The sequence below is a fragment of the Hoplias malabaricus genome, chromosome 4 (genome assembly GCF_029633855.1).
Source record: "Hoplias malabaricus isolate fHopMal1 chromosome 4, fHopMal1.hap1, whole genome shotgun sequence".
NCBI lineage: Eukaryota > Metazoa > Chordata > Actinopteri > Characiformes > Erythrinidae > Hoplias > Hoplias malabaricus.
In genome coordinates this window covers 32,775,409-32,790,843 of record NC_089803.1, presented here as the reverse complement: position 1 = coordinate 32,790,843, position 15,435 = coordinate 32,775,409, and positions in this window count along the sequence as shown.

Genomic DNA, 15,435 nt, shown 5'->3' with positions numbered 1-15,435 from the left:
GGGAGTGTAGCTGTGGCACAAACCAACCCAAGCCAGTCTTCACCACACAGCACACACAAATCCTATGCATAACCCAGTGTATACTACTCTTCTACACTACTTCCTGCTGTCCCAGACCACCAGCAAAAAGTGCAGTTCATGCCCTCAATGACATCCCTTCGTCTGCTCTCCAACACAATGATCTCATGCCGGAAGCTCTGCATTCTGCCTCCCTGAGAGAGGAGGCCTTTTGTTTCTGAACACAGAGGGGCCCCTCAACAAACAGCCCAGAGATTTTCTCACCCAGCCAAGCAACCACAGTGAGCAAAAGAGGAATGAATTAAAGGAGAGTGAGAGGGAGGCTAGAAGGGAGGAAGGCAGGAATGGTGGAGTGGGACAGAGCTGAAAAATAAGCTACTAGATAAATTATATATAAAAACATAATTTGTCCCTAATTTGCATGTAAATTGTTGATGCTCATTCTGCCAACATGTACAAACAGTGTATGTTTCTAGATTTATGATTTTGCTCATGCTGAGTCTTGCTATATAAACCCAGAGGGTGTGAAAATCATCATCCATATAAACACTATGAAATCTGAGTGAAAATGTAAAGGGAATTTATAGTGAGGCCTGGTGGTTCCCATAAGTGGAGCTGTAACTGGATTCAGGCAAGCTTCCAGAAACACTTTTCCCTTTCCAGATGCAACCCAAACAAAGGTTGCTCTGAGGCAGCAGCAATGACCTCACTTCTTACACGGTGGGTGTCGGGGTCCATTTTTAAATTTCCACTTCACGCAATGTGTTTTCTTAAATCTTAAGGTTTGGAGAGAGTCAGTCACAAAGCCACCCCCTTGGAGCCAGAAAGTCTGGCAAGTTCACCCAAGCAACAAGAGACGATTTAAACCTGACAGATCCTGTCAAGTTCAGAAAAGAAACAAAATACTCATCCATCAAGTTCTTCTGAGCTGTGAGCAGCTTTGGACAAGCAGCATGTTGTTTGCAAGTACATTGCAACACAGTATGTGAAGTGTCCCTGTTAGTACTGCGTCCTTTTCTTTCATAGAAAAAAAGCTTTATTATACAAAGAGAAATGATGTGACAGGAAATGGGTTTGCCTTAAATAAATGTAGCATTAAATGCTGCAGTGGGTGTTTGTTTTATCTGAAAGATGAGAAGGGGAACTGACAGACACCTCAAGGAGTACTCACCTCCGTCACAGCTTTTGAAAGGGGATCATTTTTACAAGACTGTAACAGGACAGTTTTTGAAGCTCCATCACAGTCACAGAGAGTGAAGTCTATGATTTCAGTTAAAAAATAAACTCAGTCACCTCAAAGACGCACTGTGGCCCATGGGAATTGTTTTTAAATATATCAACACTATCTAATGCAAAATGTGCATGTCCGTGTGTGTGTGTGTGTGTGTGTTCCTGCGTGCAAGTGTGTGATAAAGCACATAAAGAAACATCAAGACAATAACTGCCCATATTATGCAGATACAAACCATGGCAGCAAAATGTCTCCTACACTCCTGAATGAATATCTGACACAGATAAAGCCTGTTCATCAAATCATTCAAATCTCTATGTTTAACCTCACATTAAAGATACAAAGATTTATGAGTTTTATTGTGACTGGTGGACTAAAATAAACAGGAAAGCAAACTATTTTTGCTATCTAATTTTCATAATCTTTTTTGGTTTAAAACTGCTTGGAATCAATTGGTATGTGCTGCAAAATCTAAAACATTGGGACCAGCACTGCCCAATCCCTGTTATTCATATCAATGCAATGACATAATGCCTGAGGAATCCAAAGCTGTGGCACACACACACGCACACACATGCACACACACACAGGGGGCATACCATACTGGAATAACAGGGTCAGGTTTTCATTCCATCTCAATAACATGGAAGAACACTGCAATGCAACCAGCATAACACAAAAAATAGTTTAACAATAATGATCCCATGCAAGTATTCACTAATAAAACAACTCAAAACAACAAATGAATAGTTTTATTCACAGAGGAATTTGAAAACAATTAAAGTGTAACCACTAATTAATGCACAGCCAAGACAATGAGCAATTGCACAGGTTTTGCTCGATGAAATTACAAAGCAAAAATCCCTTGTGAATTTATCTTGACAATGATTAATATAATACCTCAGGAACCAGAGTTTAAAGTTACTTAAATTGTGAATGCATAATGTCTCTTTGGATCGCGTCAAAACAGACTGGAGAAATACTTCCAAATAGAGTGCAATATCAGTTAGCATGACGGAAATGATGAATGTCAGGTACTAAACATTAAACATAGTGTAATGTGAGAATAACGGAGATGCTTCGTCCTATTATATATTATCACTACCTCGCAGTCAGCTTGATGTTTCTCTAAGCTTTGGATGAAGATATTTTCTCATTATTGCAGTAAGATGGAAAGGTATCTGTATCATCTCCATGAAAGAAATGTCTTATTTCAATTTGCAGCAAAAATGACAGACCTGCCAATAATTAATTATCATGTCACCATACCTATTATAGACCTGGTCATGATGTGCAGAGATGAAAAGACTGAATGTCACAGGCTCAGGGCAGGAGCAAAGTATCACCTCTGGTGTGGTGATGGAGTAGAAAATGATGAAGACCAAAACTTCAAAATGTGAAAATGTTAATAAAATTAGATTAATAACATTAAGAACATAATGATCATGAAAAAGAACAAGGAAACAGTAGAAGAAAAAAGAAGAGCTGACCCAGAAAAAGAATACTGAATGAAAAAAGAAAGTGACTAGAAGAAAAAAGAACATAAAGATTAGAAGATAAAGTAGAAGAAGAAGGGAAAAAAGAAGAAAAAGAGGAAGACGAAGGAGCAGCTTTTACAGCACATGTAATACTAAAGGTCATTTCAGTTTAGCTTCATTAAAGAGTTTATAATAATCTGGAATGTATTCGGTGTGCGTGAAGTAGCTGTGTAATGGAGAATCCCACTTTCCTCCTCCTTTCTCAGCATTTATGTGGTTTTACTGGAGTGTCTTAAAATGAAAGGGTGCAACATTCTCTCTCTCTCTCCCTCCCTCCCTCTCTCTCTCTCTTCCCTCTCTATTCTTACGCTGATCCAGTGCCAGCATGTCCTCAGTTCACCTGAGTGCCGTACTGCAGCACCCCGTCTTAAAGGAGCACACCCCTCTGACTGCCTCCTCCCTCAGCACGCTTTACAAACACAGTCACGCTCTCTCTCTCTCTCTCTCTCTCTCTCTCTCTCTCTCTCTCTCTCTCTCTCTCTCACACACACACACACACACACACACACACACACACACACACACACAGCCACGCTTCCACCTCCGCCCACACACTCCACACCAGGCAGCACATACAACTCAGAAGATAGCAAGGCTGCTATAATAAGCAGGCTTGGTGTCCTAGTGCTATGGTTTGGTTTGTTATTAATATGTTTATCAGTATATGAGGCCAACATTGCTGACGCATGAACATTAAAAATGTATAATTTTAGATTAAAAAAGAACATTTAACATGATTAATATATTTTGTTCCATTTTCTGACCACCCTTGCAGAAACTTTCTCCTCTTTTTCCTACATAATGAATTTTTCTTGTGTTATAGGGAACAAACGAAGTCAAGGAAATTCAATATTATTTTAAATGTTTTGAATACATATTTTTTAACATTATAATGAAATATCCTTCCTTTTTTACCACTGTTTTTCAAATCTCGATTGAAAGACAACTTGTCTCTCTTTGTCTCTCTCTCTGTGTGTGTGTGTGTGTGTGTGTGTGTGTGTGTGTCTGTGTTAAACTAAGAATAACTAAGGGTTAGGTTAAGCTTGTAGAACTTCTGGTTAAAACTAGGCAAGAAAAGGCAAGACTGTGTGTGTGTGTGTATTAAGGCTGTGGAGTGAGTTTACAGAGCGCCTGTTTGGTGCTGCAGGAGCTTCATTCCCCATCATCAAAACGAACCCCCTGACCCACTCTCGGCCACACCTTCCCTTCACACTAGACAAACTCACACACTGCAGCAGAGAGGAGAAAAACACTGATGCCCTGCTGGGCAATAGCAGGGCTGCAGCTATGCATCTGTTTGCACATAAATAAAATAAACTATTATATAAATTGTCATGTTGGAACACAGGTAACGTTGTTGGTTCAAGTCCCGCTCCGAGTAACTGTCGGTCTGTTGTACATTTTTTTTATTTGCATCTCTCTTTCACTCTCTCTCTGAAAGGTGACATGAATAAAACCCATTTTATTGTTACAATGGTACTTGCCAAAAGGTGGGATATTTTAGGCAGCAGGTGAACACTATTTTCTTGAAGTTGGAAGCAGGAAACAATGAGCAAGTATCAGAATCTGAAACACTTTCAGTAGGTCCTGGTTTTGATGGTTAGATAACTAGGCCAGATATTCTCCACAACTCAAGGTATGACAACTGGTCAACAGGTAACAGGGTCATGGGTGCCCAAGTCTCACTGATGCACATGAGGACCAAATGGGTCCCAGATCCCAAAGAGGAGCTACTGTACAAATTATTGGAAAATGCTTTGCTGGAAATGATAGAAATGTACCAGGACACAAAGTGCATTGCAACTGCAGACTGGTCAGATACCACCACAAAAAGAACCTCTACTGGACACGTAGTGTTTGAACTGAACCACAGTGCAATGGAAGATGGCTAGTTTATGACAAGCTTCAGCAGGGGATATTGCAGAGCTAGTTACTCTAGTTCATGAGGGAGAAAATGTAATCCAGCAGATGAGTAGAGAGTATGTTACTTAAAAACTAATTAAGTTTAATTTTGGTTCTGACTTCCCCCCACGGTCCAAAAACACATGCTGGTAGGTGGATTTGCTACTGAAAATGTCCATAGGTGTGAGTGAATGTGTGTGAGTTAATGTGTGTGTGTTGCCCTTTGAAGGACTGGCGCCCCCACCAGGGGGTGTTCCTGCCTTGCACCCAAAGATTCAAGGTAGGCTCCGGACCCTGAACTAGATGAGCAGCTTTTACATTAAAAAATGCAATTACAATGGTTTCTGTAATAAAATCTTGAAAATTTAGGAAATAATAAATAGGAAATAAGAATTGATTCAATACAATTTTTCTTTATAAAACCTAGAGCTATCTTTAGCTTTGCACAGTTGTCTATATATTAAGTAAGAAGGTGGTGAATATGTCCCATAAGACCCATTTAAGGTACAGCTAAATGTTTGAATACAAACTGTGAATAAGCAAGGATATGTCCCCTAAAATGAGGCAGCACATCATGTGTACATTAGGTTTGAAACTGGAATAATAAGGAAACTTAACCAAAATAAATAAATAAATAAATAAATAAATAAATAATAAAAAATAATAAACAAGTGTCATTAAGCTATTTTGAGAAGTGATGGCCTATTTCAATGACAAAAAAAAAAAAAAAAAAAAAAAAAACAATAATCAATAGAAGATAGTTCTTTTGTAGTGGTTCTTTCCCACAACTTTATTCCTCTCTTCTACAGTTTCGGTTGCAAATGGACACTTTTGCAAATTATGACAATGGCGTCATGTAGTGACTTCTACCGATGTTTATAATAGCCAATAACTACTTTCCTTAATGAGGAGATGGCAACACTGCACACTCTCTCTCTCTCTCTCTCTCTCTCTCTCTCTCTCACACACACACACACACACACACACACACACACTCACACACACACTAAACCTAACCTAACAAAATGAATGAACATAACATAATGACAATTTTATTATGCTGAAATACTGGTAGAACTATATTAGTCTGTATTAGAACTATTTAGATGGCAGGTTTTGCTAAGTGTTTGAATATTGAGCCTGAGGAATGTGTGTAATCCAATAAAATGATGTTCACTACATGATAAAAGGTATATATTGATCATAATATACACTGGACCATGTTATTATAACCAAAAAGTGTAACTTTAGTAGTACTCTAGCCATTTCAATCATACAGCGTTATTGTAGTTTCCATCTGAACACTTGGATGTCAGTATTACAGATGGCTCATTTAATGTATCCTCACACAAAATAAGATTATTTTTAATTAATTTTAACACATTTTTTATTTGTGTTGACGTTCCCCTAGGCTTTTAAATATGGGAGCACAAGTACAAATGCCATTTTGTATTGCACTAAGTTCTTGTAGAAAGTGGCATGATTTCACTACTTTTGGTTGCTCTGTGTCAGCTGGAAGTTGATAAAGAACATTTATGTCAAACATCTGCCTCTCCTACAAAATAAGAGAAGAGACAGTTGTAATATTCCACAATTTGTTTTAATAATCCACATCCACATTTAATAATCCACAGTTCCACCATTTAAAGAGCCTATTATATAAAAACAGTATTTGGACCCCCATACATTGCATTACTGACAACAAGTCACATTTGAGGCCCAATGTTTGCCCCTTGTTGGTATCATTGAACATTGGGTATAAAATATAAAAGATAAAAATGAATAAAGAAATCCATTTTTATCCAAGATCAGTAAGAACAGTACCTTGTCACCACACAGCTTTAAAAACTGTTTTCCAATTTCATTTGAACAGCTCCATTTTTCCTAAATGGTTTACCATCCTTCTCTGTAAACAGAATAATGATCCACTCTTGATTAAGGTCACACACTTTTTAATGCCATTAACTGGATGGATTTCTTTTTTGTATTCATCAGAATTTCACATGCTGTTACTATACTTATGCGTCCTCATTTTCATTTGAGAGATGAGCCGTTTGCTTCCATTTATGAAACTTATGCTTAGTCCAGTCTTGGTCAGTTTGTTAATACAACCATTCTCCTAAGTCATAGTCAAATTTCCTTACTCATAGAAATTCTCTGCTTGATTCAACACATTCAAGATACATATCCAAAACCACCTGTAATCAAAAGTAAATACAAACATTAACACTGTAATATTACAAGCTCAAAGTCTGAACAAAGCCTTGAAATTCACTGAATAATTGTGATTATTTCTAGAATATATTTCTAGCACATATCACAACCACAGAGGCTGTGGTTGGCAAAGAATAAATCAATAATTCATCGTCATGCTTTGTGTCCTGTTTTGTGTGTTCCTGCTTGGTTTTTGTTTCCTTGTCTGCCATGTGCTAAAGGAGCACATGGCTCTGTTTTTGTTTTGTCCTGGTCTCCACCCTAGTCCCACCTCAATCCCTGCCATTTATCCTTCCCAAGTGTTCCTTGTCTGTGGTTTTTGTTCCAGAGCAAAAAAAAAAAACCCCTATGTTTCAGTGTTGTCTTTGGTGGACCCTTTGAGAATTTCCTGTCTGTTCTATTCATCTGTCTGAATTTTTGTATCAAGTTTATCCCTATATGTTAGTTTATTTAGTTTGTCTTGCTTGCTCTGTTACCTCTGGTCTATCTTATGTCTGTGACCCAGTTTAGTTAATTCTAGTGTTGGTTTGTTTGCTAGCAATATTCCCTATCCCAGTTTTAGTCCTGTTTGATTAGTCCCATGATTGCTTTTGTCATTAGATTAGGTTAGTCTTGCAAAATGGTTTGGTTTTCTTTAGTTTTATTAAAAGTCTGTAATTGCATTTGCATCTGCCTCCATTACATTCATCCACCGTTACATACATGTACATCTGACAACTTGCCCCCAAGGTGACAAGAAGTTGTTATTACCAGTGTGAGTCTGGTTATACTACTTTGATTTCCAATCTAAACAGCCATTAAGTGTTATATTTTTGTAGTATTAAAAAAAAGAGCTAAATACAAACTTCATTTAAAAATATAGAACCATTGTAACTTTTTAGGAAATTTAATTGATTCAATTTCTATAACCGATTCTGGGTTACAGGGGGTACGGAGCCTACCTAGAATCACTGTGCACAAGGAACACACAGTGGACATGTTCACTCGCTCAAACACTCACAGCTATGGACACTATTGAATGACCAGTCCACCTGCCAACATGAGTTTTTGGACTGTGATAGAAAACACGAGAAGACATCAAACTTCTTGTCAGAAGTCTGCTCTATCCTTTTTTTCCTGTTTTGTTCTCAGTGTGGATTGTTTTCTTCATGTACTTCTTGGGTCCTCATGATGTTAGCCACTCCCCTATTAGGTGTCTCAATCATTCCCAGGTGTTTTGTATCCCCTGATATTTTTAAAAGCCCTTCCCCCAGTCCCACTGTTAGTTTGTTGTTCTCCTGTGTTGGTTTCTCTTTTGCTTTAGGACACGCTCTGTCTCAGTTTAGGTCTATGTCTTTGTTTACCTCTTTGTCTCTGTCTGGATCTTGTTGAATTGCTTATCTCTGTCTATTGTATACTGTATTCATTGTTTTGAGTTTATTTTGTCTTTTCTATAATTTTATGTTCTTAAAGGCATAGTCCATGATTGTAAACGATAAACACTTTTTCATAAACTTCAGAAGATGTTTCCTTGCCATTTGCTAGCTCTCCAGTTTATTTGTGTGCTGGAAACCAGTCTAATGTGTTTATGAAGCCCTAGTGTCTGTGAATGAAAGAAAATACAAATTAGGCTTTCTCTCTCTCTCTCTCTCTCTCTCTCTCTCTCTCTCTCTCTCTCTCTCTCCTCTGCTTATGGCAGAGGCATCAGGAGTATTTTTAGACAACGGAGAGAACTCCTAACTTTGAAAGGCGTGAAATAAATGAGGATATTGTTTGTGACTGCTCCATAGGTAGGAAATATTGACTTGTTGTTTTAGATCACTTAAGGTAGACATTTCTCTAAACTAGGTGATGGCTAACTGTGTTACTGAAAGTGTTACAAAACTAAATAACTGAAGTTACAAATGAGGTTCTGTGGTAATTTAAACAGTGAATACAAACTTAGACATGTTAAACTTCCTCAATGTACAAACAGTCTATTTTTTTAGCTTTGGAATGTAAACAACCAGAGAGAACTGCAATCAAATGAAGTTACATTTAGTGGTTGTGTTTAAATAAAAAGCAAAGCGAGGTGTAACTCCTGGCCTGAGACAATAAGCTCATTTAGGCTCATGTAAAATGAGATATGAAACATGACAAATGCTCCCTAAAATTTGACTGACAAGCAGCATGACAGCTGGAGTGGATTTAAATGCTAAGGTGAGGAGATGATTGACAGGCCTGAGCCTCCAGGGGCCCAGATGAGATTACAGATTAAAGAAACGAGGATCGAGATGTTTTTCTTAGCAAACATTACACCAAACAGCTCCTGGATGAATGATTGTACATAAAGGAGATTCCTTTTTCATGCAGAAATAGATTTTCATTGGGGACCTATTTTCTGTCAAAAGAATGCGGAACTGCGTCGTTAATCATGCACTGAGCAAACTACTGTTGAAATGTTAAAGGATTCTGGTGGCATTTGAGACAAGAAAAGGATGGTTTTGTATTGTTTGATGTAATTTGCTTGGCTGGATTTCAACTTAAATTCAGAGTTAAGGAATAATGGGACACATTTGCAGTGTTTAATCTTCACTGGAGTGAGAAAACTGCAGCTCGCTTGTAGATTTGTATGCTCTGAATGTCACACTACATCAGTGACAGCAGCCTGTCTGTTCTAATGCCAGTGTACCATTCCAGCACACAGTGTTCTAAGACATCAAAGCACACACACGGTGGGGGAGAGGAGCTTTGCTGGGTTCTTCTAACATTTTGTGTATCTGTGTGTGTGTGTGTGTGTGTGTGTGTGTGTGTGTGTGTGTGTGTGTGTGTATGGGGGTGGGGGGGTGGGGGGTACCTACCTTTAAAAGTATTCTTTTTCTCCATCTATGGGCTTGCTCAACACTCAAAATTCAATGACTGCTGACTGGAAAAGGTATCTTTTTTAGGAAGAGCATGGTGACACAGCACACATGCTGAGGTCCAGTAGGTGTATTTAGAAAGTACTGTGAAACCTGATTAATTCAGGGGGTTTTAAGGAACATTAGCTCACAGAGTTAGACAGCGATTGGCCCTCTGGAGGCACGCCTCCTCAGAACCCATCTAAATAAAGAGGACATGCACTAACACACTTGCTAGGGTCTCCATGGCAACAGCTGGCTCTTATTCTGCTGGCAGCGCTCGGCTGGAATTCCTGATGGATGGCCCAAGCTCTTCCCACATTACTGCTGAGAGGAATACCTCTTTCATACAGATATTGGATGTGTTGCTGCTGCTGGTGGTTTCCCTGAAAGGTACAGGACATTAATTTACAAAATTTGGTGCCAAATTCTAATTCACATTGAATCATACTCCAGGATGATACATCTGCAAGCGTGCCAAAGCCCTTGGGTCTTGCAAAATTTAAAAACTAAAATCTACTTACACAGTACAGTGGCATGGTGACACACAGTTCCAGCGTCCAAGAGTAGTGGGTTCACACCCTGCCTCAGGTCACTGTCTTTAAGTGTGTGCTACACTGTGATGGACTGGTGCCCTGTCGAGTGAGTGAGCCTGCCTCACACTCAATGATCCTTGGTAGGCTACCGACCCACCTTCACAACACTGAACAGGATGAAGTGGTTACAGAAAATGAATGAATGAACAAATTAACATAAATTGTTAAATTGTGTTGTTACATTTCTGATCCTTTATTTCAGCTGTGCACAAACAGTTGGTGCCCTCTCCAAAGAAACCAGTGCCAATAGAATGAGAGCCTAAAGTCACAATGCCACAGAGGTGGCAAATGACTTCTCTGCAGAATTTAGTTACAGCTTCCTGGCTTTTTTTTTTCTGGTACTGAATTTGCCAACTCTGCTATGCCCAATGGCAAGCTATAACTAAAAGTGCTCCGGTTTCTTTCCACAGTCCAAAGACACATGTAAATAGGTGGATCAGTTGATCAAAAGTGTCTATAGAAGTAAATGAATGAGTGAGTGTGCCTTGTGATTAACTGGTCCCCATCCAGGGAATGGCTCTGGACCCACCCTAACCCTGAACTGGACAAAGCAGTCACAGAAAAAACAAATAAATTAATGACCCATCATCAGTGGTTAACCTCATTAATATATCTTTAATATATGTCTTATATATTATATATTAGGGCAGCACAGTGATGCAGCAGGTAGTGTCACACAGCTCCAGGGACCTGGAGGTTATGGGTTCGATTCCCGCTCCAGGTGACTGTCTGTGAGGAGTTTGGTGTGTTCTCCCCGTGTCCGCGTGGGTTTCCTACGGGTGCTCCGGTTTCCTCCCACAGGCCAAAAACACACATTGGTAGGTGGATTGGTGACTCAAAAGTGTCCGTAGGTGTGAATGTGTGAGTGAATGTATGTGAGTGTGTGTGTGTTGCCCTGTGAAGGACTGGCGCCCCCTCCAGGGTGTGTTCCCGACTTGCGCCCAATGATTTCAGGTAGGCTCTGGACCCACCGCGACCCTGAACTGGATAAGCGGTTACAGATAATGAATGAATTAATATTAAATATTATTTATTATATAATTATATAAAGTCACCCAAAATTCAAATATTTCAGTAAAGTACACATACACTGAAAAAGTTATTTTATTACTTCATTACTGTCCACCTCTGCACATAGTGCCGACCTCAACATCACTAAATATGTTTACCTGGAGTGTAAGATGCAGGACATACAACCAACGTTTTAAAAATTAACATTGTAGGTGTAGAATAACATCTGTACACATTGTTTGGAGAAAATGAAGTCTCCTGAAGTCATTGAGAGTTGTAAGCCATATAATGAACATAAAACTTTTAGTATAAAAACAATTTACATAATAAACATAATAACATAATAAAGTGGCCTATTAGGGAATATGAACTATACATTACAGGACTTATTAATAGATGATGGCTGTTGATACCCTTCTAGCCAAAAGGTATGTCAGAGTACTGAACTTCTCACCATCATCTTTTTCCCACTCAGGCGAATCCAAGCAGCTTCATTTGTGACATTTAGCCTGTGTCTAAGGCCACGTGTACAGCCTCCTCTCAGCCCTAAAAAAGGGCATGATTCCCCTCTTGCTGCCTCCAGCAGAAGCAGCACATGGAGGCTTGTGGTCAGCAGCACCAGCTGACCATGTAGGGAGTTGGCATGATAAGGCTGCCCACCCGCTGCCAGATGCTGCAGATGTGACATATCATTGGCTCTGGACAATATGCAGGCCTCCCAAGTCATCTACACAGATTCAGTCTGTCCAAACACATCTTGGGAGGCAATGGAAGGAGTAAAATTACCCTGAAAGGCAGACAGCAGTGAGTCAGGAACAGCTGGGCTGCAGTGCTGGCTCAGAGCCTTTGTGCTAATAGTGAAGGCCATCTGCAGACACTTCATAAGGAGAGACCCAGTCACTGAAGGTAGTTAACAGAAATGTATAAGCTTTGAGGTTAAAGGAAAAATTCTTGAAGTTCATTGGTTTCTCCTGCGGGGCTTCATGGTGGTGCAGCAGGTAGTGTCACAGTCACACAGCTCCAGGGACCTGGAGGTTATGGGTTCAAGTCCCGCTCCGGGTGACTGTCTGTGAGGAGTTGGTGTGTTCTCCCTGTGTCTGCGTGGGTTTCCGCCGGATGCTCCGGTTTCCTCCCAAAGTCCAAAAACACACATTGGCAGATGGATTGGTGACTCAAAAGGTGTCCGTGAGTGTGTAAGTGAATGTGTGAGTGTGTGTTGCCCTGTGAAGGACTGGCGCCCCCAGGGTGTATTCCCACCTTGCACCCAATGATTCCAGGTAGGCTCTGGACCCTGGACCCTGAACTGGATAAGCAGTTACAGATAATGGATGGATGGATGGTTTCTCCTGCATGTCATTTACCATGGGTTATAATGTCTGTGAACTACAGGGAACAGTGTCAAAACTATAGACACATTGTTCTTGTTTGAGAAATATACAAATGACACTGAACAAGAACGCAGTGTCATTGATGTGAAGTGAGTAAATTAAAAGTAAGGTTCCATCAGGTACGTTGCACATATAACTGAAAACTTACAAAAGAGATGTGGGTGTTTAATAGATGACAACAACATTATGCAGATTTGTTTGAAATAGATGATGATCAATACAAACTGAAAATCAAATTACAGGGTCCATGGAACTTCATACTGAACAGACATGTCACTGGCTTCTGGGTTAAAAGTGGCAAGGCAAGGAGAGAGAGACTGCTATAGTAAACTTGAAACATCATCAAACAGGAACAAAATAAACTGTTTCAAAATCTGACTCCCATGGGAAAAGCCCCAGGAAACCTACAGAGAGTGAGTGGATGAGTTCATCACAAATACATGTGAATGAAAGTGTGTATGTTTTTTGTTATCATGTGATCTGTCTACAAGGGAATCATGCTTTCTTCTCATACCGACATGTTGTGTTTTACATCAGGTCTGATGACGATGACCCTGTCTGGCAGCAATGAACCAAACAGACAAAAGTACTGTCCTGAAAACACATACTAAAGTATGAGATATTAAGTTGGGAAAAAAGTGCTCTATTGAATCATAGTCATAATTCATAATAAAGTCGTATCTACCTAAAATTCACAAACATTTTACAGTGCCATGTCTTTCTGGAAAAAATTCTCTGTCCATTCTACCAGCTCCACTGACCAGACAGGAGCACTTTGTAGTTCTATAATTACAGAGTGCAGTCTTTTGCCCACTTTCACCCTGTTCTTTAACCACAGAGTAGGTATAATTTGGATAGAGGGTCATTCTCAGTGCTGCAGTGGATCAGACACAGCAGTGCTGCTGGAGTTTTTGAACACTGTGTCCACTCACTGTCCACTCTGAGGCACAGCTACCTCATTGGTCCAACTTGTAGATGTAAAGTCAGAGACAGCAGCTCATCTGTTGCTGCACAGTTTGTGTTGGTCCTCCTCTAGTCCTTCATCAGTGGACACAGGAAGTTGTACAAGCTCAAAATACACCAACACACCATGTCAGTATCACTGCAGTGCTGAGAATGATCCACCACCCAAATCATACTTGCTCTGTGGTGGTCCTTACCAATGGAAGGTCTATCCTGGCAAACAACATATGCAAATCCTATATGTAAATGTCAGTGATGGAGGGGAGAGTGACACAGTTTACATTCTTGAAACTGATATCAGTGTTAATATTTTTAATATTTTCTTCCAGATTTCTCCCTATATAGCATGGAGCAAGGTACTGAGACTAGATTTTCATCCTCTGATCATTTTACATTGATCCCTGCCACACTGAAAATAATTCAGCCAAATTTAGCAAAAGAAAAAAGTTATCCTTCCTTTTAACATCCTGTGTGTGCAAATGTGTTTGTGTAGGCGGGGTGTTTGGAAACCTCATGGTCTTCTAATGAAATAATTAAGCTGTACTAGTGAGAGGGTTTATTCTATACCCCCCCTGATGTTCCCAGCTTAACCCCACCAGGGTGCCTCGCCCAAGTAGAGTGAGAAAAAGAACAGCACACATTTGTATACAAGGGCATGCAGCACATTACAAAATCACTTGGAATGATGATGAGTACTTCCTTACAATGGGTAAACAATGTATTACTCAGTAACAACTTTGATCTCCCTGTACTCTGCTTTTTATTGCTTGCCTGGTTTAGGATTTGCATAATGGAACACACAGAACCATAGGATATAGAGGCTGAAACACAGATACATTAGCCAAACATAGGTTTGTGTTTATGCTCACTGAGTGAACTTGAACTGAGCACAGATGAGAAGGATGTTTTTGGGTGGTGGGGTGGGTTTTGGGGGGTTCTCCACCAGAGACCATCTGCTCAAGCCTCTCACTAAACAGTCCCAAGGGTGACTATGCCCTCCTCCATCGAAAAGGAGTGAAGGAGACACTTGACATGGGTGTGTCCCCTTCCTCTCCTATAAACCCATTCAACTTGGACATGTTAGTCATTAACACACCCAGGAAAGCAAAAACCAATCAGATTTGCTGTATTTTAAATGTTATATTGCTTATTGCTTACAACAGAAAGAGATTACATCCTTAAAGCAAAAGAAGGGCAGCAGTTTAGGCAGGAAGCTTCTCCTCTTCTTTCATGGCCAGCAGCTGGTAACAGGTGTCTACTCTATTGTCCTCTTTGTTTAGAAATGAGACACTGGGCCCTCCCCAATTTGAACATCCAGACAATGAAGTGAAGGAGTCATGAATATCTGAAAAACGAGTTTGAATATTGGGGCGGAACGAGTGTTGAGGGTGGGGTCTGTGCTCCAAATCTATTTGCATATGTTTTTGACTCATTCTTCACCACTATCATTTACTCATCTGTTTATGCAGGACTGTTTAAGGAAGGGGTCAGCACAAGCATGTGATGTGTTATAAATCAGTGGCAATTGAGCTAGAAAAAAGATCAGATACTTATGAAAACAACATGAACACAATATACTTGTTTATTTCACTGCTGTTTCTATGGTGCCGTGAAAGCTTTTCTAAGAAGGTCCCATTTCAGCATGAGCCAGGTACATTAATAATTATTAGTCAAAGCAGGAGTCAATTATTTTTAACGGGTGCTTAGTGATTTGGA